We start from the raw sequence: 26,257 nt of genomic DNA, 5'->3' as shown, positions 1-26,257 counted from the left end.
TTTTTGAGTTTTAGTATCATCTTGCTGACCCTTTTTTCACTTCGGAAGATTATTTTCTTTGAGGTAGCCAGTGCAGCATAGGTATTTCCTATATCGCCTAATTGGAAGCGCTCAGTAACAGCGTTATGTTTTCTTTTATTCTGGTCTATCCATCTACACATTCACAATAATGTTTTGTTTGCCTTTTTTACTGCCACTGTGCTTTGTGTTGCTGGTTAAAATGATTTTCGGTAATAACCTTCAAATTGTTTTCCTGATCAGTGTGCTAAATTATTGGGCCATTTGCCACATATTGTATAGCTTGTTTTCTTGCTCCAAACCTAATTATTTTGCATCTTTCTGTACAACAAAACGCCTTTACCATCTGCTATGCTGTTTGTGTAAACAATCAAAATCTGACTTAGTTTGTACCATTCAACCTTATTTGTTGTATCTTCTAATCCTTGTATCATCTGCAATCTTGAACATAATGACCTTATTTCCATGTATCTCTTGAACAGATTAAGGTACCAGAAAGTAACAGTGTCCTGAAACCAAACTGCTACTTTTAGGCTTCATTTTTACAATTAGGAAGGCCGTGTTGATGTTGGTTACTTTTTTTTTTTTTTTTCCTCTTCTCATCATTTAGGAACTAGGTTTCCAATCGTTACCATAATGTACTTATTCCATAAACCTTAAGCTGAACTATTACTCTCTGGGTTCAAATCCTAGCAAATATGCTTTGTATATCTGCATGTGTGTTTTACTTTACTTATCATGATCAAAGATCAGTGTAAGAAAATTATGAATGGGTCCTCCCCCTTACTTCTGACATCCTTCTTTTCTCTCCAACATTTTGCATCAAGACAGTGAAGTTTAAAACTGTTTACCTCTCTTGCTTGCATATTTGCCACGTGTGTCTTACACATGATTGTAATAGGGTACCAATGGTGTTCCTTAAGATACTTGGACTCCATAAGTCCATGGCCAACAACACATGCTCAGTGGGGTGTATTTTAAATACTCTATTAATCTATTTTAATGATTCTATTTATTCTATGTCACGTGTGCATTGCAGACATAAGGAATGTTATAAAATATTTATTCTCCAAAACAAAAAAGACATAAATACAAACTAGACCTTGTACTAGCCTGAAGTTTCCAAGAGCCATTTCAGATATTAGAGTAAGCAATTTAGTATAGTTCCGAGTAAACTGTGACATTTTCTACACTACATTAGAAAGAACACACTTTTACATTCTCATTCAAATACATTGGAGAAGAGAGATATTACAATGTCATCCTGTGGTGCTTACAGATGAAGTGGAAATCATGTCACCAACGCACTTAATCTGTCGCCAAATTATGTTTCTTTATACTCTCTGTGCTGTTCCAGTAAGGCAAAAACTCCTTTTTTTTGGTTTTTTTTTTTTGGTTTTTTTTGTTGATGGATGTAGGCTTATAGTTCACCTTGTTTGAGAAAAGAAAGCCCTAGTTCATGTGGGTTTGGTAACAGAAATTTCATGTTAGCCAATCAGGTAGCCCTTGCTTGCATCCTGTGCTCTAGGTCTGCCTGTTCTATAACCCAGATCAATATTTCCCATTCTATATTTGAAATGACTGAAGATTTGAGGAGCTGTTACCTATTGATGAAGTTATACATGAAGTTGTTATATAGGAATTTAGAAATACTTGTAGTTTATCAGTAAATAATTTTATCCATACTCTTAGCTTTGTTTTTAACTCTGTTGAAAACAGCTAATTATATACTGTTCATCAACGTACCTAATGCATTGTCACTGACATAATTAGTTCCCCTTCTGGTTCACCTTTCCCTACATTCCTCTGAATTATATGATGTCTTTATATGATGACAGATGTAGTTGTTTAGATTTTTTACATTCAAAGTTAAAGAAACGAAAAAGCAATAATACTTAAATCTGCCATTGGCAGATCCAAAAGTCAATACACTGTGAAGGATGTCAAGTTGAAGAGAGAAGACAAGTAGTTACGATGTCAAATTTAATGAATCTAGTACAAAAAAAGAAGTTGCTGGCTACCTGAGCAGTGCCCCTGGAAAAAGTGAATTACTCTTAACCAATATAAGGAAGAACTCAGTGTACTCAAACAGATATAAGACAACAAAGATGAAAATTCTTAGATAAGAGGAATTATGCTTTATTGGATGATAAACCATCTACTTAAAGTGAGATATGTGTAGTGGAAAAGAGAATATGTGCACACAATACAAGAGAATTACCAGTTATAGAAGAAGAAAGAATTGATCTGGGTACCAGTCCTGAAATCTTCTGCCACCAACAAATGACAAAGGAATATTGTTTCATTTTCACTTCATTCAAGGCATATGGAGAATGAATCACTTAAGGTGTTAATCATGGGCCCTAAAAGAAGAGCTTCAGAGTACTCCGGCAAATTAACTGACCATATCGTCATTTTAAGCACTGGAATAGTTTGATGTAAGATGGAATATTACTGTGCCTAACACTAGAATACGCCTGAGAGCTTTGCAGTTTTGTGGGGTAAGTCAGAATCTTACTGGGAAAAAGCCCAAGTATTTAAAAGAAGAATCATAGAATCATAAAATCATAGAACCATAGAATGGTTTGGGTTGAAGGGACATCAAAGATCATCTAGTTCCTACCACCCCTGCCATGGGCAGGGACACCCTCCACTAGACCAGGTTGCCCAAAGCCCCATCCAACCTGGCCTTGAACACTTCCAGGCAGGAGGCATCTACAACCTCTCTGGGCAGCCTGGTCCAGTGCCTCACCACCCTCATAGTGAAGAATTTCTTCCTCATAACTAATCTAAATCTACCCTCCTTCAGCTTAAAACCATTACTCCGTGGCCTGACACTCCATGCCCTTGTAAACAGTCCCTCTCCAGCTTTCCTCTAGGCCCCCTTCAGGTACTGGAAGGCTGCTCTAAGGTGTCCCTGGAGCCTTTTCTTCTCCAGGCTGAACAACCTTGCTCAGCCTGTCCTCATAGGAGAGGTGCTCCAGCCTATGGAGATCAGCTTCGTGGCCCTCCTCTGGACTCGCTCTAACAGCTCCATGTCTCTCTTGTACTGGGGCCCCCAGAGCTGGACGCAGTACTCCAGGTGGGGTCTCACAAGAGCGGAGTAGAGGGGGAGAATCACGTCCTTTGACCTGCTGGTCACACCTCTCTTGATGCAGCCCAGGATGTGGTTGGCTTTCTGGGCTGCAAGCGCACACTGCCAGCTCATGTTGAGCTTCTCATCAACAAACACCCTCAAGTCCTTCTCCTCAAGGCTGCTCTCAACCCATTCTCCATAGCAAGAAGGAAAAATATAAAAGGAAGTTGCACTATTTTTAAGAATAAATACTTATTTGCCTTGGGAAGAAGACAACAATTTTTTTACACATTACCTTTGATTCTGTATATCACAGCATGTTTGGATCTGGTGCTCCTCTATGTCCACTAATCCCTAACACTGTAGTCCTGTTCATGGCTGTGTCCTGTGCATCCTAAACATTTAGTCATGGTGATTATGACAGAAAATAGAAACTGATTCTTTTCAGTTTTAACAAAATGTTATTGGAACTGAATGGTCAAATTTTTAGTTGTGGTATTATTATTATTATTATGTGGTATCATGGTAACATTACTAATGTAATTGCAAGGGTAATTTGCTGATATGCATATTTAAATAACATTTAACTGATTTTCGGTAACAGGCAAGTATTCTACTTTTCTACTGATGCGGAGCTATGTTTTTGCTCACATTTGCCTGTGGGGTCAAAATATCACTGATGGGTCTATTTTTTGTCATTGACAGCTCTTTATAAGCTACCAGAAACTTCTGTATATCCTCAACAGTCCAGCATAAAGCCATTTACAAAGAAGCATAACTCTTGCAGAGAGGATTCCTGGGAGTTTCTTTCCATGGGGCAGTATTTTGAAAAAAACCTGCTTTTTAATATATACCTGAGGCAGAAACATATTCTTCAGAAAATCATGAAGTGTTATTATTCTACTTCTTACATGTTGTGCTTTTCCCTTGATGTTTGCATTGATTAACCCTCTTGCATTGCAGGAAATCTTAGCTAAATCTTTCAATTTTATTTTTTTTATTTTATTTTTTTTTGCCTTAGGGATGGAACTTATCACAAGGATAAATTATATGTGATAAGAAATGTTCCATTTCTTTATCTTTTGATACCTAGCCAAAACAATAAAAGGCTGTTTCTGAATATATATATGTATATATATAAATAAAGTGGTTGGGATTTTATCAGCCTGCTTCTCAGCTACCTCAGAAAAGAAAATACCTCAGACTACAAAAATAGTGGAAAAACCCCCAAACAATCCTCTAAAAGCCTCAACAGTTCTCTTAAACCCCCTCCAAAAAACCCTTAACATCCCCCAGCCTTCAAGAACTCTACAGAGCCAATGTTCAAAGGTCTAATAGCAATTAGATATTTAATGCTAAGTTGATGGGAATTAGTTGTGTGTCTGCATTCTGTGCTTAACATTTAACTCTCATGTAGGACTTTCTTGGATGTGGTCTCTACCCCTTTGCTGTGCTTCTGTTTCAGAGCTCTTATTGGCAAGTGATCATGAAAAGTGTTTCTGATATTCTCTAGGGCTCTCTTTGTTATAACTCGATGCTACTTTAAAGTTGATGTGGTGAGGCTGAGATCTTTTTCAGATCCTACCCCAGCTTTTTAAAGTACCTTGGGATGGGAGGTGCTATTGATTCCAGTAAGTGAAGAAATGCACGTGCTAGCAAATATCTGCAATGAATAGGCTTACGCTTTTGCCAAAAAATGTTAAATTTATGCTTTCAAATTTAAGAACAAAAAACAAACATAAATTTAAGTTGATGTCTCATTGTGGAGCTCCGATGCATTAGTGTGACTCACAAAAGACAGTGGTATTGGAGTTACATTGCAGTCTTCATGTCAACCATGTAAGTAAAAATAAAAATGATGGTGCTTCTAAAATTAGAATTGTCTACGGTTTAAAGAAATCTAGTTAAATACTAACCAGTGTTCTAAGGTTTTAATTGTTTTTTTGCAGGGAAAACACCAAAGCTGTGTAAATCATGTAGAATAAATGTAAGATAAGGGAATTGGTACATACAAAAACCAAAATGCCAAGCAACGAATAACACTGTTAACAAACAGGGTCACAGCATTGTGAAAAAACAGAAAACAAAATTTGTGCAGAGAGGTATTTCAGAGAAGAATAGTGAAGCATTTGTCTTTTGAAACCAGCCAAGGACAGTAAAAGAGATTGCTTCATAATAGTTCAAAGCATATCCCATAACTTTGAAGCAGGAAAAGCAAAGGCCATTTTACGAAAATTGTCAGGTATCCTGTGTAATAGCCTGGTCAGGGCCAGTTCTGATTTCCTGGACGTGAATGCTTTTGTGAATAGTGAGCCTTCTACAGAAATTTTGAGAAAATTCACAAAGTATTAAAAGGAAGACATGGTAACCACCTGTGTCTGCTGGTCCAGAAGAGTCACTTTAAAAAATCACAGCGTGCAAGTGATATGTGCCAGAATTGCATTTTGATTCTACTGTAGTATCAAGATAAAATACGACACCAGAGATGAGGCAAAGTGTAAGTGCCACCTACGTACAGCAGAAAACAATCTGGAGTTTCTAGAATATACAACCTGTCAGTTTCTACGCAACTTTAGCCTGAAGGTTCAGCTTCAAAGATGACTTGAGGAACTGCAAAATATTTTGCCCTTTCTCTTTCTTCACTGTGTTTGAGTGAGTAAATCCCTATTATCTTTGGTGTTCTTTCTTGTTTTGTTCCTTCACTTACAGTTACTCCTAAAGGAAAAATCATTAGTTCTCAAATGTGCCCAGGACTCTTCAATTTCCAGGTCACTGTGTTTGTTCCACAGTGCTTATCTGTTCCTTGCTTACTGCAAATCTCTTCAATAAGTCCCCCAACAGATGGAGACCTTGGAACTTGACCAAAAAAAAATCACTATTCTGATGGCTCTGTAGCACAGATTTCTCCAAACTGCTTCATCTGTCTCACTATTTTGGGAACTGTTTATGGGAGAACACTGGTTTCCATTTCTGAGCCCCTTTTTTGGAACCAATTTGGTCCTAAACCCACATTCAGAGCAGTGCACACACTTCAGCAACTCATCTTCCAGACCTGTGGGAGCGATCACCAGTTCCCTCCAGGGGCTTTTGCTTACTATAGTGCTTGAGAACATTTGAGATGGTGCAGCCTGAAAAAGTGAGGAAAGGAAAAGGTCTTGAGCAAATTGGCCAATGTGCCCCAGACCAGGGAAACAGCTAAGTCAGGCATTGCTAGGGAGTTTCAAAAGTCAGGACTAGGACTGTGACAGTACTCTGAGAACATCCCCAGGATGTGCTATACATTGATAATCCTCTCTCTTTTTTTCACTTTTAGTTCTATTAAATATGATATTATGGATCAATATTATAATATTAGAACTGCTAACAGTTTCCTCTATATTGAGAAAGATTACCTGACAGAACAAAAATATAGCTGCTGTTCACTCTCTGAAATGTAGATGCTCATATTTTTAATTAGATATAGTATGAAAGCTTCAAAATTTTTGTTTAAGTTTCAAATTATTTCATCCAGTTCTTATTTTTTTTTCCTTCTGAATATTTCAATGAATATCTTTCCAGGATTTGACATGTATTTCCCAAATATATATGTGGTAACACAATACTCAGAAGTTTCTGTTTTGATAGTACTGAATCATACTTCAGGTTTCAAAACTGTACAGTGCTAGGCCACAATAATACATTTGATTTTTTAAGTATATTTGTTTTATTTACATGCATGTATGAGGTCCATTGAGTTAGACGCCTGAATGACAACCCCTTTCTCAAAAATGCATATGGATTTTCAGAAGGAAGCTTCTCTCTTTCGGAAATTAATGACAGCAACTGCTACTAAACCTCGTGTTCTTTCTACAGATCGTTAGACCATAGCAGAGGCCGGAGCTCCATAGGCAAAAGTCTGTACGTGCCTTAGTTATCTCCATGGTCACTACAAGTTTATCACATATTGTCCTGAGAGAAGTAACTACTGAGCGCTGCCATTATTCATGGCTATCCTTGGTCTTTACGTACTCAGAGGGGAAAAGAGACACCATGTTTTTCTTGTGGATGTGTTATGTTACTTTGATGCAAAATGGTTTTGTAAACTTCTTCTGGTTTTGGTATATTTGAAAGATTTATATCAGAGCTCTCCAGTGAAGGACAGGGAAGACAACTCCAAAAGATAACTGTGATCAATATGCAAAATTATCATTGTTTAACTACTCTAGCTTCTGATGGAGTGAAATGAAATTCCCTCTTAGACCATAAAATCATCGCTGCATTGTATTTTAGCTGAGTACAATATACAGAAAAAAAATCAGTTAAAAATTATCTTTTCATGGATTCATAAATACTACAGAAGCAAGAGAAATGTCGTTGTTTACTTAGGGGAGATTTTATAAATTTTTACATGTAAAGTGGAAATGACTTGATACCCTTCATGATCATTAAAGTCTTCCCTTTCACCTGCCCCACATTCTGCAGATTGTTCTTTGTATATGGCTCAAAAAATACCAAGTAGTCTTTTTTTTTTTTTTTTTCTTTTAATTCAGGGAGCCTGCTGTTGTTTTGGAGTAGTATGCTCTACATATTATAGTCACTATAAGGAAGAAATATACATATGTTTCTTTCAAAAGTGCATGTAGGGGAGTGAGAAATAAGAGCGATCTCTATAGAGTTTTTAAAAATAATATTTACAGTTACATTGACTTTAGGAAAAATATATTCACAGTAATTCTTGGAAAATTTTATTCATTTTTACTTTTCACTTTATTTTAGTCATATTTTACTTTATTTTTTTTTCAGTACAGAGAAGAAAATAAACTGCTTTGCAATTTATGGAAAAGGCAAGTTTAATAGATGACTGAGTAGAATTCAGATTAGTGTACACACTTTTCTGGCAACAAATATTTCCTGACAACATTCTAATACTTTAGGAACTTCTTTTCTCTGAGCCAAGAAACCAAATGACAATTTTGCTTCTGAAGATAAAAATTGAATTATGTCATATATGTTTAATAATTAATGTATTCTGTATACTAGTGGATTAGAATAATTCAAATGCTATATGAGATCCAAATGTGATTTTTGTTACGATTGAATGAGTCAGCAATAAGCACCTTGTCAGTAATATGCAGAGCCTACTGATATTTAGAATTGCTTTTTGCTCAGCCATATTTTATGTTTACATAGCCTCAGAGGTAAAATAAACATGAAAAAAACATCTGTGCAAATAAATTCAGTATCACTAAATGACTTACTCTCAAATGATGCCAGAAAGAAGACTCATGGGAAAGTGTTAACAAACAGTAATGTCACATCACAGCTTTTATAACTTTGTCTCAGCATGGCATGCCACAGAGCAAGCTGTCTGCTAGTTTCATTAAATTATTTGGAAATTGCTTTGTGTAATGCACTAAGATACATTTTCAGAAAATATTATGTTGTCGTTAAAGTTGAAAACTGTTTTTATTGATTCAGTCGGCCTACAACGTGTTACTTTTAGGGAATGGTGAGCTATGAGAAATACTGGAGTGCCTGTACCTTGCTAACCTGACTTCATCAATGCTTCCACACAAATGTTGAGCAACTGAACTAGCTGTCATTCTAAAAGCTTCCTTTGAAATGAAAAAGAAAGGCTGAGAAGAAGAACAGAATGTTGTAAATTTAAGGACAAAATGCAGGCTGTTAATAATGTTGATGTTAATTCTAAAACCATCCTTCCATGTATATTTAAGACTTTGTATTACCACAAAACTTTCATATCTCATACTCTCAGTGTGAATCTTTGAATAATTCATTCCTTTTTGTAATTTATCACCTGTTATTACTGATATCAGATCTGCAATTGCAGATCTTTGATGTCTTCTAGTGTCCGCTGAATTTACACTCAAGTTCATCATTCATTTCAGTGGACTTAGCGCAGCCTTCCAGTACCTAAAGGAAGCCTACAAGAAACTAGATGATCTTTAAGGTCCCTTCCAACCCAAACCATTCTATGATTCTATGACTTTTTATCCTGAATCATTTCACTGTTATGGCTTAGTCTTTCTTAGTGTGTCTTTCAAACTCATTTCACTTCTGATGTATCTAGAAACTCTGAAATCCCTCTGAGTAGGAATGACAAGGATGTGTTGACTTATTCGAAGGTTTAGACTTGTCTAAAACCACAAATATGATATAGTAAGCAAAAGAAATCACAATGAGAACTAATTTTCTAGCTCTTACTACTTTCTATATAATCAGATTTCCATAGAAGCAATTTTTAAGTAGAACTCTTGTGTCAAGGAAATTTCAGTTCCTGTTCTGTCTTTTGATGAAAAGTGTGTTGACTTTAAGACAAGATGGATAATATAACTTTGTCAAATCTTCTCGATGAACACATTTGTGTTGGGTTTGCATGGCAAGGTTTTGGTAGTGGGGGGGGGTCTACAGGGGTGGCTTCTGTGAGAAGCTGCTAGAAGCTCCCCCTGTGTCTGATAGAGCCAATGCCAGCTGGCTCCAAGATGGACCCGCCACTGGCCAAGGCCAAGCCAATCAGCACCTCTGTGATAACATACTTAAGAAGGGAAAAAAACAGTTAGAGAGAGCTTTGCAGCCAGAGAGAGGAGTGAGAAGATGTAAGAAACTCTGCAGACACCAAGGTCAGTGCAGATGGAGGGGGAGGAGGAGCTCCAGGCGCCGGGGCAGAGGTCCCCCTGCAGCCCGTGGTGAAGACCATGGTGAAGTAGGCTGTCCCCCTGCAGCCCATGGAGGAATGATGAGGGGGTGTAGAGATTCCACCTGCAGCCTGTGGAGGACCCCACACCGGAGCAGGTGGAGGTACCTGAAGGCCCGTGGGAAGCCCACGCTGGAGCAGGCTCCTGGCAGGACCTGTGGACCCGTGGAGAGAGGAGCCCACGCCAGAGCAGGTTTGCTGGCAGGACTTGCGACCTCGTGGGGGACCCCACGCTGGAGCAGTCTGCTCCTGAAGGTCTGCACCCCACGGAAGAGACCACATTGGAGCAGTTCGTGAAGGACCGTAGCCCGTGGGAGAGACTCCATGTTGGAGCAGGGGAACTATTAAGAGGAGTCCTCCCCCTGAGGATGAAGAAGCGGCAGAAACACCGTGAGATGAACTGACCGTAACCCCCATTCCCCGTCCCCCTGTGCTGCTGAGGTGGGGCGGAGGTTGAAGGCGGGAGTGAAGTTGAGCCCGGGAAGATGGGAGGGGTGGGGGGAGGTGTTTTAAGAGTTGATTTTATTTCTCATTCCTCTACTCTGTTTTGCTTAGTAATAAATTAGATGAATTTCCTCTCTAAGTTCAGTCTGTTTTGCTCGTGACAACAATTAGTGAGTGATCTCTCCCTGTCCTTATCTCGACCTACAAGCATTTCGTTATGCCTTTTCTCCCCTGTCTAGTGAATGAGGGGAGTGAGAGAGCGGCTCTGGTGGGCACCTGGCCCCCAGCCAGGGTCAACCCACCACAACATTGAATGTCCCTTGTAGAACTATTAGTGTCATCTATGTTAGACAAAGCACATATGTCGCTGCAAGCAGCTTCTCAACCTCATTACTCTATAAGAGATGTGTACTGTGTAAGACATGTACTGCATCATCCTCAGGAGCACTTCAGCTGGGTGTTTAAGCTACATGTCTGATATGTGATGACAAAGGCCGCTGTTTCTTGAAGTACCAAGCTTACCAGATAACCTCAGACTGGTTTTTCCATATGTGCTGAGGAATTTGATTTAGATTTTAGATATCCATAATATCTGCAGGATTTCATTTGAAACATAAAAATCAAATGTGTTGTAAGCACAGGCCATGTGTGCTCCTATGCAATTACATAACCAGTTTGCAGAAGTGGCAGCAATATTTGATTTGTTCTGGGAAGCAACTGGAAGTTTGCCAGAGTGTGTGACACTCGTGTTCCATTACTTATTTGAATACGCAGTAATACTGAGTCAATTTTGCAAACTCCAGTGTTGGGTAAGAAAAATCTTAAAGTATTATTAACTTTTCTGTTGTACCTGTAAAATCAAAGGCCTGAGTAGACTCATGCATGGTATTAACACTTATGGTAATGTATGATGAGGAAAAAGTAAGCAAATATTGTTTTTCAGATCACGAAAGGATTGTTTAAAGGCACCACTGGGTAGATGCACAGGCAGTTGGATACTTCCATCCCTCTTCACTTCAAATCATTTGCTAGAGGTGAAGACAATGTGGTAACTGGAAAAACAAGTCTTTTGGGTATTTTAGCATGGCTTCTACTATCTACAGTGTAACTCTATAGCAGCACAGGAAAGACCAGAGTCTTGACTCTATCTTATTTCAAGAATCTGCTCATCCCTGTAGCTGGGGTAGTGCCTTACTGAAGAAGTATAGATCCAAAACTCACTGAAATCATTGTGCGAACTGGGCTTCCCACCTTCAGCCTCACCAGCTCCTGAAGTTTGGGAGAGGCTGTACAACACTGCAGGGTTTCTTTGTGGGACAGAACTGCCTTGTCACACACTGAGAAGTGGATTTCTGTTAAAATTTATGGTATGTTTTTCAATATCCATTGCTTTGAATCTTAATTTTAGACAACCTTTTAGTGCTGTGTTTTTTTACTTGGGTTAGTTCAAGTGCTTCGGTTATGATTATTGAATTAGCCTTATGATAAAGCATAACCTGTTCAGCTATGGAAATATAGATGCAATCTCATTTCCTCTGTTTATAAAAGGCAAAGATGTGTTTGTATTTTCATTATAGACGTGAAAGCATGTGTATTTATCAATTTCAACCATGATAGCTATTAAAACCATTTCTTTGTCCTACATTAGGTTGTGCTGCTGTACCTTTTTTGGACCACTTGCCATGGCAGTTTCTTGACAGTGACAAGGCACTTTGCCAAAGTCTAATAGGTTGCTCTATACATGGTCAAGGTTGTGTATTGACTTGTTTTCATTTGAAAGCAAGTAAAAAAGAGGCTTGACAAAGAATGTGAGAAAATATACTTTGGAAGAGTGAAAGAAAGTAAGTTAGCATGTCTTCATAAATCTTAGACTCCCCAAATCTTAATATGATCACCTGCCCCAGTAAAGAAAACATATTATTGGTGTTTTATATCTTGTAAAATGACATGGTTGGGTTTTTTATGCATTCTTTATATAAATATAAGTAAATAAAATAAAGGTGTATAACAGTCTTAAGTAGTCACAGCTAATTTTACCATAAGCAAACCAATACTCATTTATCATAAATAACTCATTTCGAAGTCATGTTTTCCTCTAAGAAAAGTTTGTGGTTTGTTTTTTGTTGGGTTTTGTTTGTTTTTTTTTTTTTCTTGAATAGTAGAATACCTTTTGACCTCTGAAATGCCTTCTTTGATTTGATAAGCATTTATAATGTTCTTTCTTCATATGGATAGGTAAGAAGGAAGTTATAACACCTTTTCTTGCAGTAGGAAATCACTTAATGACTAGTCTAATTCCACTTTGAAGGATGAATCTGCTTAGTATCCTTTAGAAATATGAGACTAAGTATGGTTATCTGCACACTCATAGGTAGGCTTGTTGAGGCACAGACAGTGTCTTGTCTGAAGAGATTTCATGCACTGGCTTCAGAGTTGTCATTAGGACTCAGGTGTTTGGACCCTTCTAGCTTACTTGTAAGTCCATTGCTAACCGTTCTGTACTACAAGCATTATGAGGTTGTTATCTACTGCCTTGTTAAAAGGAGGTGATCAATGACTGCAAGAGAAAAATCTTTCTCCTTTGTCACATATCTGTCACTTATATTTCCTTTCATAACCTAAATGATCAGCAAACATTGAATATGGGTTGCTGTTCGACCACATTCCACAGGTAGCTGAGAAAAAGCAGCACCATTAGATTAGAGGAAAGCAGTCGAGATCATTTCTGTATGCTGGAAAATTTGTGTTTTGCCTGTCTTTAGAGTGAGTCTGGAATCATCTAGCATGGAAATGGTGCTGGAAGGAGGAGATGTGTTAAATGAGGAAAAATGAAAAACTGAATAAACAAAATAGTCCAAGATCTGTAGAAAATTTTACTTGACAAGTAAAGATACAAGCTTTTGAGTATTTGACATAGCAATGACTAGCTAAAGACGCAATAAATTTATCTACTTATATTCACTAACTTGTTGCTGATAGTGATGTATTGGTTGTAATTATGAAGTAGTGCCTTTTTTACCAATTGTTCTTTTTTAACCAAATTCAATGACATATGAAAGACATTTTATGCAACTCTAAAATACTATTGGAAATGAATTCAAATACCTTATGTTATTTTGAGTTAGAAGTGATACAGACCTTTTAAATGTAAGAGTAACATTTATATTAAGAAGCTTCTTCATAAGTAGGCCACATAAGACTTCTGCTTGATATGTGTAACGTATTAATAATACAGTAGTTTTAATTAGGTATAATGCAGAAGAAGGTTAGGTCACACATTTTAATATTAAGTTGGAAGAAGCTCATTTAAAGCTAGGGGTCATTTTCATATGTTAATAAAATTCTTTTTGCAGGCTAGATGTCAAGCTTTTAGCAGAATATCACTATTTTTGGTCATTACTGGAGAGTTTAATGAATATTTATTTTCCACTGCTTACATTAATATTATGAAAATTGATGTATTCTCTCATAATGTGGATGCTAGAGGATAGGAAACCAGATTTATGGTTTCAAATAGATGCCTAGATGTAGAATAGCATATGTAGACAAAATTTGTTGCATAAAAACTCTCATTTTACTGAGGCACTGCTTTGGTAACACTTTTTAAAAATATAACTGACTAGAGGATACCTGATTTGTAAATAAAATAGGGCATGTAAGTGGTTAAGATTAATCTTTTTGTGAACTGAAAAACAACAGACTTTCAAATCTTATAAAGGATACAGTAAAAACATACACAGTGGTCTGCAGGAGGAAATAGCTGCCATGCAATTTCAGTTTGCAATAATGGAAATGTCTGAAGGATCATTAATTTGTTTTTCTTTCTAATATTCAGGAAGAAAAATAGTATTAACAACCCTCAAAGAATAAGACCACATTTTTATTTACAGAAGGACTGGGTCACAAGACCCGGTAACTAGTCCTGCCTCCTTCACACCCATCTTCAGAGCTGAGGAAATACTGCAACTTTCTGCTAGTCAGGCAGATCTCGTCTCCATGTATCAGGATTGATTTTCTGTGGAATTAGTATTATGATGAGAGATGGAGGGTTTTTTTCTTTTTGACCCCTAAATGTTATTGGTATCTGAAATTCACAGGTAGGCATTATTTTTCTCCCTATGTCTTTGTAAAAGAAGATACAGTCGAAAGATATCCATTCTGTAACTGGAAATATGTACATTGTTATCTTAATCCAGAAATGCTGGGGGTATTTTTTAAAAAAAATTTTTTTTAAGAGGACTTATTTGGTCATTGGTATTATCTCATATTAAAGAAAATCGTTAAAGTAATCACCCTGGTCTGAGAAAGTATCCCTGGTCAGGTCTGCATGCGAGCATTCACTTGACTATTACTCAGAATAAGGAAACCTCTAAATTGTTATATTCTTGAACTGTGCCCTACAGTAAAATATGATTAGATGTCATCAGCAATGCCTGATATGGGAAGTAAATCTGTAAATTATGGTGGGTCTGTGATAATTGTTATGAATAGTAACCATACCAAAAGTTTTTTGATTGACTAAATGAAAGAACTGTTAATAATATGATTTCAGCCATCTGATCTATTTTGTCTGCTAAGTTACTGATCTCTAAATATTAGGTACCTGAATCACCCACCAAACCTTCAAAAAGTATTTTTAAGGGCAATAAGGTAGTTGAATATCTTTCCATCTTTTTATGAAAAATGAAATACTTTCAGCTGATATAAAATGATGGCTCTGGAGTACGAAAGCTTTGAGGTACAGGGCAAGAGTAAAGGAAATGTAAATGTAAGCTTTGTTCAGCATGAGCCAGAGAATCTTAGAGACGATATGAAGGATACATTAACATCTCAGGGGATCGATGATTCAGTCTTGAGGTCCATTCAATCTGTAGTCATTTTAATGGAGTTATACTTTTGTAGTTCCAGTCAAAAAGTACAAGATAAATCCTAATATAATTGTGTTTTATGATTGGATTTACTAGCTTGTCAACTTTTATCTTTTCTGTGGAGTAAAAGTAATTTACCTTTGGTAGCAAATTTTTTCTCCTCTAACAGCTGATGTCAGTCTTTAATTAAAGCACTTCTTTCTTTTATCAACTGCTAAAAATCTCATACTCCTATCTGTGCCATTTCTTATTTATGTACTGCTTTTGAATCATGATTTTGCATCTTAACTAAGAAGGAGGAAGATACAATTATTTAATGTATTAAACATTAAGATCTTAACTTTATATTATTGGATGTTACCTTGCCTGTACTTAAGAGGTATTTTAGGGAATATGTATTTTAGCTTCAAAGCAATAACATTTCAGGACCAAGAAGAAGGGATTTAATTTATCTTAGCATCTATATTTTTGAAGATTATTTAACTCATTGTCCCCATAATTTCTAATCTGAGCCATTCTCAAATGTGTGTAGTAAAAGTGCCACAATCTCGCTTTGTACTATAGACTATACCATTATTCAATTGCTTACACTGTTAATAGCTTTTTCCTACATCTGTCTAAATTTTCCTAGCCTCAAGATATTGCTCTTCATCTGTCATTTCTTGAGACTGTGACTGAGACTTTTATCACGTAAACTGTCACTGTGAGGGCGTTTGTAGACTGTTGAAAACATGTAATACACCCTTAGTATTCACATTCTAAATTACATAAATTCAGCTCCCTCAGTCTCTCATCACAGGATTTATCCTCCAGCCTTTGTGTAAGCCTCACTTCCTTTGTAATTTCTCTAGTTTTTTTTATTTTCCTAGTACCTTTTGAGGATAGCAATGTATCACCAAAGAGATGAGTAACCTATAGCTTGGCCCAACAGAAAAATGCTAGGACTAAATTAAGGCAGTAAATAAATACTCATATATTCCAAAGGACACTTTCCCATGTTGTTTCCCATGAGTCTAATAATGACTAGTTCATTGGAACTTATTTACACACACTTCTATGTTTTAATGAAGTTATATCTTGAAATGTTGTTCCAGGTTTATAAGTATTACACAGAAGTTTGAAAGTACATTTGATGATGTTAAAGTAGCTCTTCATCATAATAAATAGCTTTTCAGCCATGGTAGTAATTGGAATTGCTTTCAGATTATTCAACTGCTGGGAAGTTGAATTGATCTGGTATATTGCATCTTTCATGTTTCATTAATGTTTTTTAAAATGTATCAGAAGAGTGTCTAGGTTTCTGCATTTTACATAAGAAAATACAAAACTAAGGCAAAACGTGTTTAGATTTTTTAAAGTCCTTCAGCTTTAAAGAAAATGCAGATGATATGCATTACTGAAGTTTGGCAAATTTTATGCAAATTTTATGCTGCTCCTCCAAATAAGATAGAAGCTGTTGGATTTTGACTTCCACTTTAAGTTTCCAATGCTAACTGTGCTTTGCATCTGTCTACTTTAGTCTCCTCCACAATCTATTCAAAACCTCCAACATGCAACTATTAATGTTCTGACACATACACGCACAAAAGCACAGAAACAAATATGAGATGAAGAATGGAAAAGCAGCAAAGTAATATTTATTGCAGAAGTGTAAACATAGAAACGTGTTTGTTTGCTCCGGTGGCAGACTTGCATTGTTTCATAGAGTCAACAGTAACTTATCCTAAGTACCCATTAAATATATTCATGTAGTGAAAAACCACACGTGGTGTGCAGTATTACTGTTGCTGCAACTGAATACAGCACTTCCAGTGCTGGGTTAAGTGCAAATTTCTAAAAACATTACTTTGGGAAAGAAATACAAAATAAACCAAACATCTTTGGGCTCATCACAGAGTTTAGAACCAGTTCAGAGCCGATTTTGGGAGCTCTACCAAGGTATTTGCAGGGTTATATGCACAAGCACACCTTGGCTGTGGTCCACTACCGCAGAACGATTGGCATCCAGTGTGTAGGGGAAAGGCAACAGGAGCTCATGGGATAGCCTCTGGCTGCTGAGGTCAATAGATATTAAGAATGAAAGTGTTATTGAGATCAAATAATCTCACCTACACAATGCAGGCTCTTCTGCTTTTTTGAATTAAATTCTTGTTTTGAATCCAACAGTGCTGTTGAAACAGAATCCATCCGCTGCCACTCTGATAGAAATACTTTTTGCATAAACATTATTCTGATCTTGATTTTAAAATTTTGAGGGGAAAATAGATTTACCTTTGATAAACCAGCTGTTTCACTGATAAATTACACTCACACATTTATTTTGTCGTATTGCTAATCTGAATGTTGTTAGTGTCTGGTTCCAGATGCCGGATTTTGTTACACCTTTTTTACACGCACGCACCCCTTCCCCCTCCCCTCTGTTAATTATTGTGTTAAACAAATTGCACTGTTGTCTTATGTTAGTATTATTTTCTTTACCTCTCATCATTCTTACTACCCATCTCTGAAAAAAACTTACGCGCTACATGAAGGTATTTGCAACATATTTTAGTTATTCTTTTAGCAGTGGAAAATCCTGAAAGCGTTAAAGGCAATACTGCCAGCCTCACCGTGTAAAGGTGAGTTGCATTTATTTGTTTTTCTGATGGAACAGTCAAAGAGCAGAAGTTTGAGCAGCTTGCAAGGTCGCCGTTCCAGAAATTTTCACCCTGACTCTTCTCTGAACCTCTTTTGTGCTCATGAGCAAATGACTTGAGCATCACCAGGTTTTCAAGGGGCACCAGAAGAATTCCCCACAGCCACGCTAGTGGCATTTAGTGTAGACAGCCACACAGTGGGTGGATGGATTGAATGGAGCGTAGCATGTATGGTTATTTCAAAATAAAATTATGTTCCTGACTCTTCAGGTCCTTGGCAAAGGTTAAGTTGTAGACGCATTATTGTTTTGTATGTACAGTTCTGTAGAAGAGAAAGTTAACTATCCTGATTATAATATTGTGTCATTAAGTTAGCATCTGAGTGCCTAAAATAGAGCGGTATTTGACAATTCCTCTGGGCTTTCACAGAGGCACCGTGTTCTCTCCTGATTGCAGAGAACTCTGAATTAGTTCTCAATATGTCTTGTCAGCATAGCTGTCCTTTTTTAAAGTTACCATATATGCGCATGGATTTTATTTTTTCATAACTACAGAATAAAATTTATGCACAAAGGAAAAACTAGCGAATGCAACATTGTAAATGATAAACTATTTCAATTACTTCCCATTAAAATTCAGGAGGCAATGTAATGAATTTTCTATGAGTAAGAACTTACACCTACTGACATTAGACTAGATTTGGATTTGTATGCAGATGCTCTGACCATGTTAATGGCAACGCTTTCTCAGTCTGCCAGGATCTTTAAGTTTGTACAGAAATTAGTTTGATGCTCATGACATTTCTTCCTATATTATTCCACTGTAGTTAAGAATGCATAACTGCTTCTATCCTAACCTATTTTCAGCTAGTGATAAAATTCTACTTAATGTACAATAAAATCACTGAAAATATCAAGAACATCAAAGACTAAAAATTTGATTTTTTTATCTAAAATAAATTTTGAGATTGTTTATCATTAAGACTCTAAAATCCAAAAAAGTGTTAAAGCCCTGTGTACATTCCTATATTACAGAAAATGGATTAAATCAATTAAATGGGTTCTCATGAACTAGTGTAGAGTTTAACATAGGTTAACAATTCCACTTTGTGCTGGTTTTGGCTGGGGTAGAGTTAATTTTCTTCAGAGTAGCTGGTATGGAGCTATGTTTTGGATTTGTGCTGAAACCTGTGCTGACAACCCAGGGATGTTTTCGTTCCTGCTGAGCAGTGCTTACACAGAGCCAAGGGCTTTTCTGCCTCTCACCCCACCCCACCAGCGAGGAGGCTGGGGGGGCACAAGGAGTTGGGAGGGGACACGGCCAGAACTGCTGACCCCAACTGACCAAAAGGATATTCCATAGCACATGACATCATGCTCAGCATGTAAAGCTGAGGGAATAAGGAGGAAGGGGGAGATGTTGGGAGTGATGGCATTTGTCTTCCCAAGTCACCGTTACGCGTGATGGAGCCCTGCTTCCCTGGGGATGGCTGAACACCTGCCTGCCCATGGGGAGTGCTGAATGAATTCCTTGCTTTGCTTTGTTTGCATGTGCGGCTTTTGCTTTACTTATTAAACTGTCTTTATCTCAACCCACGAGTTTTCTCACTTTCACTTTTCCAATTCTCTCCCCCATCCAGCCGGGGGGCAGTGAGTGAGCAGTTGCGTGGTGCTTAGCTGCCGGCTGGGGCAAAACCAGAACACACATATATGTTATAGCAACGCACAGAAGTGGCAATTCTGTTTTCCTTTGTTTCTGTGTTACCCGCATTACGTCTCTTCTTTCAGGTTTCCTATATTTTCAGACATGTCATTGCCACACAGGGGCATGGACGCACACAAGGCTTTTGCATTAGTATTATCCCTCTTTCTTCTGGGAAGTATCTATGCATTTAAGCTTCACAAAAATAATGAAAAAAATATTATTAAAACATTAGAATCCATATGGCAGACATTTGATAAGTAGAGGCATTCAAGAGGAAAAAAACCTGAAGACTTTAATGGTGGAAATCTGGTGGAATTAAATTCTTAAGTCTGTGAATGTCAAAACTGTGTGAAAACACAAAGTTTTGGTGAGGATCAGCTGAATCACGACTATTCCCATGGTTGTATGGTAGAGACAAAGCAGAGAAGGAAGAAAAACAAATGCGCATTGTCTCCTCTGCTAATGTTTTTTTTTCGTCTCCAAAGTATTGGAGCCTAGACACCTCAAGCTGCTGGCATCTGTGACTTCCCAGCTGGATCTCTAGCACACCTAAAATATGACACACGGGTTGTTAAAGAATGTTCTTTCTTTAATAATTTCCACTTTATCCAATTTCTGTGATCATTTTTGTACTGTAAGTAAAGGTAGCAGATATATACTTATGTTCCCTAACAAATACATATATGTATATATAACAGCACATGAGCAAAGTATTATAGGGAGGTGTATAAACTTAGAATGTTTTCTTCTTGATCCCACCTAATATTACAGGTAAATCTAAAAATTTTTCACAAGTTTCCAGGAAATACTAGCTATTTTTAAAGTGGTAGACTTAGAAAATCAGAGTCCAAAGAAGTGATTTAAAATACATTTTGAAAAACTCAGAACCAGTTCCTTTTTAAATATGTACGTATAATAACTTGCTATTGCATAATATGGGCAGAAGATCTTGAAAATTACATCTTCTCTGAGGGTTGCCTGAGCAACTCAACAATTACAGTATAGTTTTAAATAAATAAACAGTTCATCTTAGCTTTGATATTTACTTATGTAGATGCTGATGTTCTGGCCATTTTCAAGACAAAATTAATCTGAGTGAATGATAGCACAGGAATAGAAGATTCAGTGAATATGTCTTTGTATACATTGCCTGTTACGAATTTAATACCACAACAGTACCAATAAATGATTTAATTGATATACAAGTTAACTACTGGACTGGGTGGTTAAAGCAGTTAAGACTAAAATGCATCATATCCTTATTAAGAACTTGTTCTAAATCTAGTTTTCCTTTTGAAACTATTTGAGGTAGAAATAATAATGTGAGATATTGTTTAAAAGTGGTGTATACTGTGTCACTGGAATATCTAAATTGTTTCCTTGGCCATTAAAAAATCAAACTGAACCAGCTGAAGGACAAAAAGAACTCATCTTAATGGCCCCACCTGTAAAACTGAGGGGAACACTATATGTACAAAGATGCAGTACAAAGTTATAGGCATCTTATACTTAAAGGACTATTTGAAAACACATCCATTCAGAGAAATGCTCTGTTTTCTGTTCTACCTTCTGATCAAAGCACTGACACCAAACATAGCCCTGGGGCATAGCTTTCATTTAGCAATACCTGAACGATCCTCCAGCAATCCGTGTAACACTTGTGAATGTAATGGGTAAAGACCAACAACTGTCATTCACCGTACTTTCTTAACTTAGGTCTCCTGTCAGCACTTGAAAATACTCAAAGACACATTCAAATTAATTGAAGGGTCAAAACATAACCTTCCAGGATCTCTTTCAGTCACTTGACAGGATACAGGTTCAGATCATATAGTGACATAGAAATTATATATTATTATTACTGGATTTATTGCCTTCTACAACATGAATGATAGGCTGGAAAATACATTAATATTTCAGTTGAAGGTGATAGTTTCTGCTTCCTAGCTGGAAACCAATATGAGCATGCAATGAGGTCCTTAATAGTTTGATTTCAGAAAAAGGCATTAAGTAATAAACCAAAATTGTATATAAAACATAGGGTACAAATAGAAATATGAAGTTCCCTTACTCCTTAAAATGAGAACTGCCAATAATGCTTGTCTGATGAATAAGGATAATATCACTGACTTGTCAATTCAGACAATATTGATTTAACAGTCTCTGTATCTTTCCTCGTAATTGCTTTTGGATCATCAGCTTGTTTACATTTACTGTATGTAATCAGTGGACCTCATGATTTACAGCCAGTAGAAAGTGGGTAGATGTAGAATTGTCCTTCAGACCAAAGTAAAAGCATATTTTACTTGACACAAATAGGCATGTAGCTCTTAAAAATGTCAGTTTATGACCTAAAGTCTGTTCAAATATTTGCTTCCATAATCTGTTACCTACAAAACCTGGAACAAGTAGATTCATGATAAGATTTACAGATTAAAAGTGAGAAAAGACCAGAAAAAGGGCTGATGAACTTAGTGAGATTATATTTGAATTACTACCCATTTTTATTTTTATAAAAATACAAATTTACACCCAGGCAGTGGAATTGCCGTTATACCAGTGTAAACTTGCTCCGCACTGGTCGCGATATCTTACCTATAGTTCTCATGGGAAGCTACATTTATTGGTTCTCTAAATCTGGATGACTTTGCAATACCAAATGGTTCTTCAAACCTTTTATAGTTCCTACACCATCTTGAGAAATATTTTCATTTTACAGTCTCACTTTGAGAATCAGCTGCCACAGGATATAACGTGTAATATTGAGTTGTTGCCATTTCAGCAATTTCTTATGTAGCCTGTGCAAAAGAATCAGATTTCACCAATGCAAAGGAAGTCCTTCAACCTTCATGGTTAAGAGACTTGATGTACGTGAATACTTGTGATTTTAACTTGATTTTCTCTCATTTAAAATCATACCTAACTGCCATAAAATACCTGTCTGAAAAAGCATGGCATCAAGCAAAGATAATAATAATAATAATAATAAAGGATACATCTCACAACTTCCATCAGAAAAATACACAGAGTTGATGCAATCCACTCACTTGTGCTTTAATAGCACTGATGTGTCTTAATTAATTTTTTAATTGTTTACTGATATTACAGATATAACTGTGCCTGCATTACCATTTTAATGGTTGAATCTGGTCATAGATGCTGTATTATTATCGATGGTTCTCAGCAGAGTTAGATTGGTTTATTTTGTCTTTTCTACCTAAATTTTTAACTTTTCTTCAGGGAAAAAACAGGGGTTGGCTTAGTTTAAACTCTGCCTCACTTTGAAAAGCTGCCATTGTGGAGATCTGTTATAGCAACCACTACATAGATAAAAAACTGTTGTCGTGAGGTAGCAGGGTTTCCTGCTGAAGTTGTAGGAGGCAGGAATTTAGTTAGTGCTTGAGAAAAATCAGAGGAAAAAAAGATCTCAAGGAGGAGTCATAGGTAACAATAAGTTTCAAGCTGAAAAGATCAGGAAAAAGAAAAAAGATAAAAGAATGGGTGAAACAAATGTTTTATTGAAAAATAAACCAGTGAGAATAAGTTAGAGAATGGCAATTTTTCTTCAGTGAAACATGACACATGGATTTTGACTGGGGTGTTACCGAAAATATGTCTATTTACTTGACCTACTTTCCATTATTTGACTTTGCAAAGGAACATACTTATGTTCTTACATGTAATATAGCTTCACAAAGTTACCGCAATGTCTATGATAATGTGACAACTGATTCTCAGTGGGCAGAATTGTATTTTTATGCAGTTTTGGATCAAACTCTCGTCATTGAGAGACGATTTTCCTTGTTATGCACCCGAATGTGTAGATATAGGCCACAGAAATGACTGAGCACTGTAAAAAGAAATAATTTATTTTACATCTTTGGTATCTTATATAAAATCTTTTCGCTAGGCTGTATAGAGAGCATTTAAAGGGACACCTTGTAAAAATTTCTGAGATAAGTTGATTCTTTCGACCATCTCTAACAGCTGCTTCTTAGTTTAACTTAACTTTCCTTTCCCAGAGGACTATTTCAATGTGATTTTTATTTTTTCTATACAACAGTTAAAATGGTCTGAATGAGGAGATGGAGATATTACACTGCATGGTAATTAGAATAGGTTGGGATTTTTCTGACTATTAACAATATAATTAATAATATAAAAATTAATAATATCAAATATATATGTATATCTCACACTAATTTCCATGAAGATTTTATTGAGACAAAAATATCATAATTAGCAATCTAAAAGTTAATTCTAGAGTGTCTAAGAGTACCCCCAGGAGAAGGATAAAATAGTCAAAAAAATGAGAGATTGGAAAAGGTAAGTTTTACCCCTCCACCTCCTGCTATTCTCAAGGGTATGTGTATCAGACCCCTATCCCACAGCCAGTACACTGTCTTTAAGTGGCTGGTCCTACTGCACCAAGCACCATTCCCCACAACGAGTGACTACATGAGTTTGACTATATTGCAAAACGTATTCCTAGAGGTTTAGTTCCTGCTTTTTTTACTGATGCTGAAGGGGATAAAACCCCATTCAGAGGCATCAATTTGGTCTTTGTGGAAATTTTGCCCCGATCACTGAGAAAGCCTGAAATCATAGCTTGTACTGTGTCACCTTTAATCATCCTCCACTGAGGATGGGAACATTAGGTACGCTATTTATGCTGAGAAATGGTTGACTCTGAAGAGGGAGTACTTTGTACTTACAATTCAGTCAGGTGCACCCCCTAAAAATGAGAGGAGTCATGATGACCTTGGAGCCAAACCCCGTTGCCTTACCACTAAAAAGTAGGTGACTGAACTGGTCAGAGAACACCCTTAAGACACAGGACGTTCACCTGCCGTTTTCTCTACCAAGCTACTCTTTAATTCAGCCATGGTTCTTCAGCTGGACCTTTTGTCACTCAGTCAAAAAGTACGCTAAGTAAGTAAGAGGATGAGCTCTAGCAGAAACTTTAAGTGATTGAGGCAGTCACTGGGATGCAAAGAAATCTTTTGGACCTCTTTTCAGTTTATCGGACATTGGTAGATGTGTTCTGCTTTCAGCACATTTAAAGTTTTTGAATTCAACTTTAGGTGGAATCGGAAATGTTCACAGGATGACAAAACGGTTACTGCTGCTCAGTTGTCAATAGTTTTTGTTCTAGTCAGCCTCCAGTGGTTCATACATCAGGACTATCAAAAGCACTGTTTGTATGAATTGAATGATTACTGATGGTCAAGGCACTGGGAGCCAAATGAAGAAAGCAATTGGGCAGATCTTCAGGATTTCTCAATAGTCCAGAAATTTCATAATGGTTTTTATACGTTACTTTACCTTCAAGCACTTTGTGTGCAGAGCTGCCCAAATTTATGAAAATTGATATAAATAATATTTTTCTGTAATAGATTTTGTTTTTCCATATCCCATTCTTTAAAAAACTTAAATTGTTCGGTGATTTTAAAATCAAAGAATGCCTGTTTCTACACCTCTCCCTGCCCCGGGGGAGGTAAATGCTCACATTAATTCAATTGTTGGCATTTCATACGTTTTACACTGGATCTGGGAGAGGTTACGAGTATCTGAGCAGCTTCAGTAATAGATTCTGACATTTCTGACTTCTAGCCAACAAGAGTTAGAAAGAAGTCGCTGCTATCTCTGCAACAGAGCCGGCTGTACGCTGCACAAAGTACGTATACCAAGGCTTCTGTTTCAATGTGAGACTTAATACGAGACATGACTGGAGGGCAGGAACATATGGTTGCTCCATGAAGTCATTTATAGGAGGCACTTCTTTTTCCTTGCACATCTGTGGCACTATCAGACAGTCTTTTTTTGTCTAATTTACTCAGCCAGAAGAATTCATTACCTGCATAATATGAACCCAACCATGTCTTTCTACCTCCCAGAAGAGCAAGCTCTGACACTCTGGATGACAAGCACAAAAAGAGCAGACTATTTTTCCCCCCCATGATAATTCTATGGTGTTCCTAGCAGAATTGTCCATTAAGGATAACCATTTTAGTAAAAAAAATTACATACCAAAGAGAATCTCTTTTGAATGAAATTTTTGTTGGGAAGTGAGCCCCAATGAACACACCTATTTTTTTAATTCTTGTCACCTTTGAAAAGAAACAATAATTGTAAAATACAATACAAATTACAAAATTAGAATACAAAATATTGCATTATAATTAAAATATATTTCTTTAAATTCACTTACTATTTTACAGTTACAGTGGAGATGATCAGTGAAATAAGACCTTTACTCTTACAGTTGAATTCTTTTCTTTTGGTTCCAGTGAAGGCACTTGAACCTTCTACAAATAAGTGAAACATCTTCCATCAGAAACTTGAATTCCAGGGGATTGTTAAAAAAAGAAAAAAAATTCTTTTTATGGTAAGAGTGATTGTAAGTGAAAATATGACCTCTGAGAGCCGACACGTGACCATGCAAACTGTTTTGGCCAGAAAAGCTTTATCAAAAATTGAAATAGTATTAAAATCATGGTCAAAATGTTAGATACCCAAACCAATATTTTCTCAAGTTATGGAGAATGAAGAATAAAAACTAAAGTTCAAACCTTTCCAAAGGAAGAAGAGATTTCTTCTCCTTTCTCCTTTTCCTTTCTTTTGTTTTCTAAATACAAGCACACTTTAAAAATTATTCTAATCATTAGTGGTGCTCATATGCAGATGTAAACTTTCCTGCTCATAGCTCATCGGCAAAGATTTATCAGAGACAGTGTCCTTTGTGTTTCAGTAAAATATTAACCTTGCCTTTGGTAAGATTTTAGCCTGTGACTGTTAAAATAGTTAATGATATTCT

The 26,257-nt window shown here is 36.7% G+C and overlaps 1 long non-coding RNA gene across 1 annotated transcript in view; it reads right to left on the bottom strand.

The window, feature by feature from the left end:
* The window catches only part of LOC129206045 (uncharacterized), a 51,784-nt gene extending 26,234 nt beyond the window's left edge, over nt 1-25,550 (bottom strand). Inside the window, exon 1 of the long non-coding RNA XR_008576961.1 lies at nt 25,471-25,550. This is a non-coding gene — a long non-coding RNA (uncharacterized LOC129206045). The remainder of the gene's footprint in view (nt 1-25,470) is intronic.
* Nucleotides 25,551-26,257: the final 707 nt, after the last annotated feature.

Source organism: Grus americana, chromosome 4 (assembly GCF_028858705.1).
Source record: "Grus americana isolate bGruAme1 chromosome 4, bGruAme1.mat, whole genome shotgun sequence".
Lineage (NCBI taxonomy): Eukaryota > Metazoa > Chordata > Aves > Gruiformes > Gruidae > Grus > Grus americana.
The sequence above is the reverse complement of the archived record's forward strand: the minus strand, read 5'-3'. Positions and strand labels throughout refer to the sequence as shown.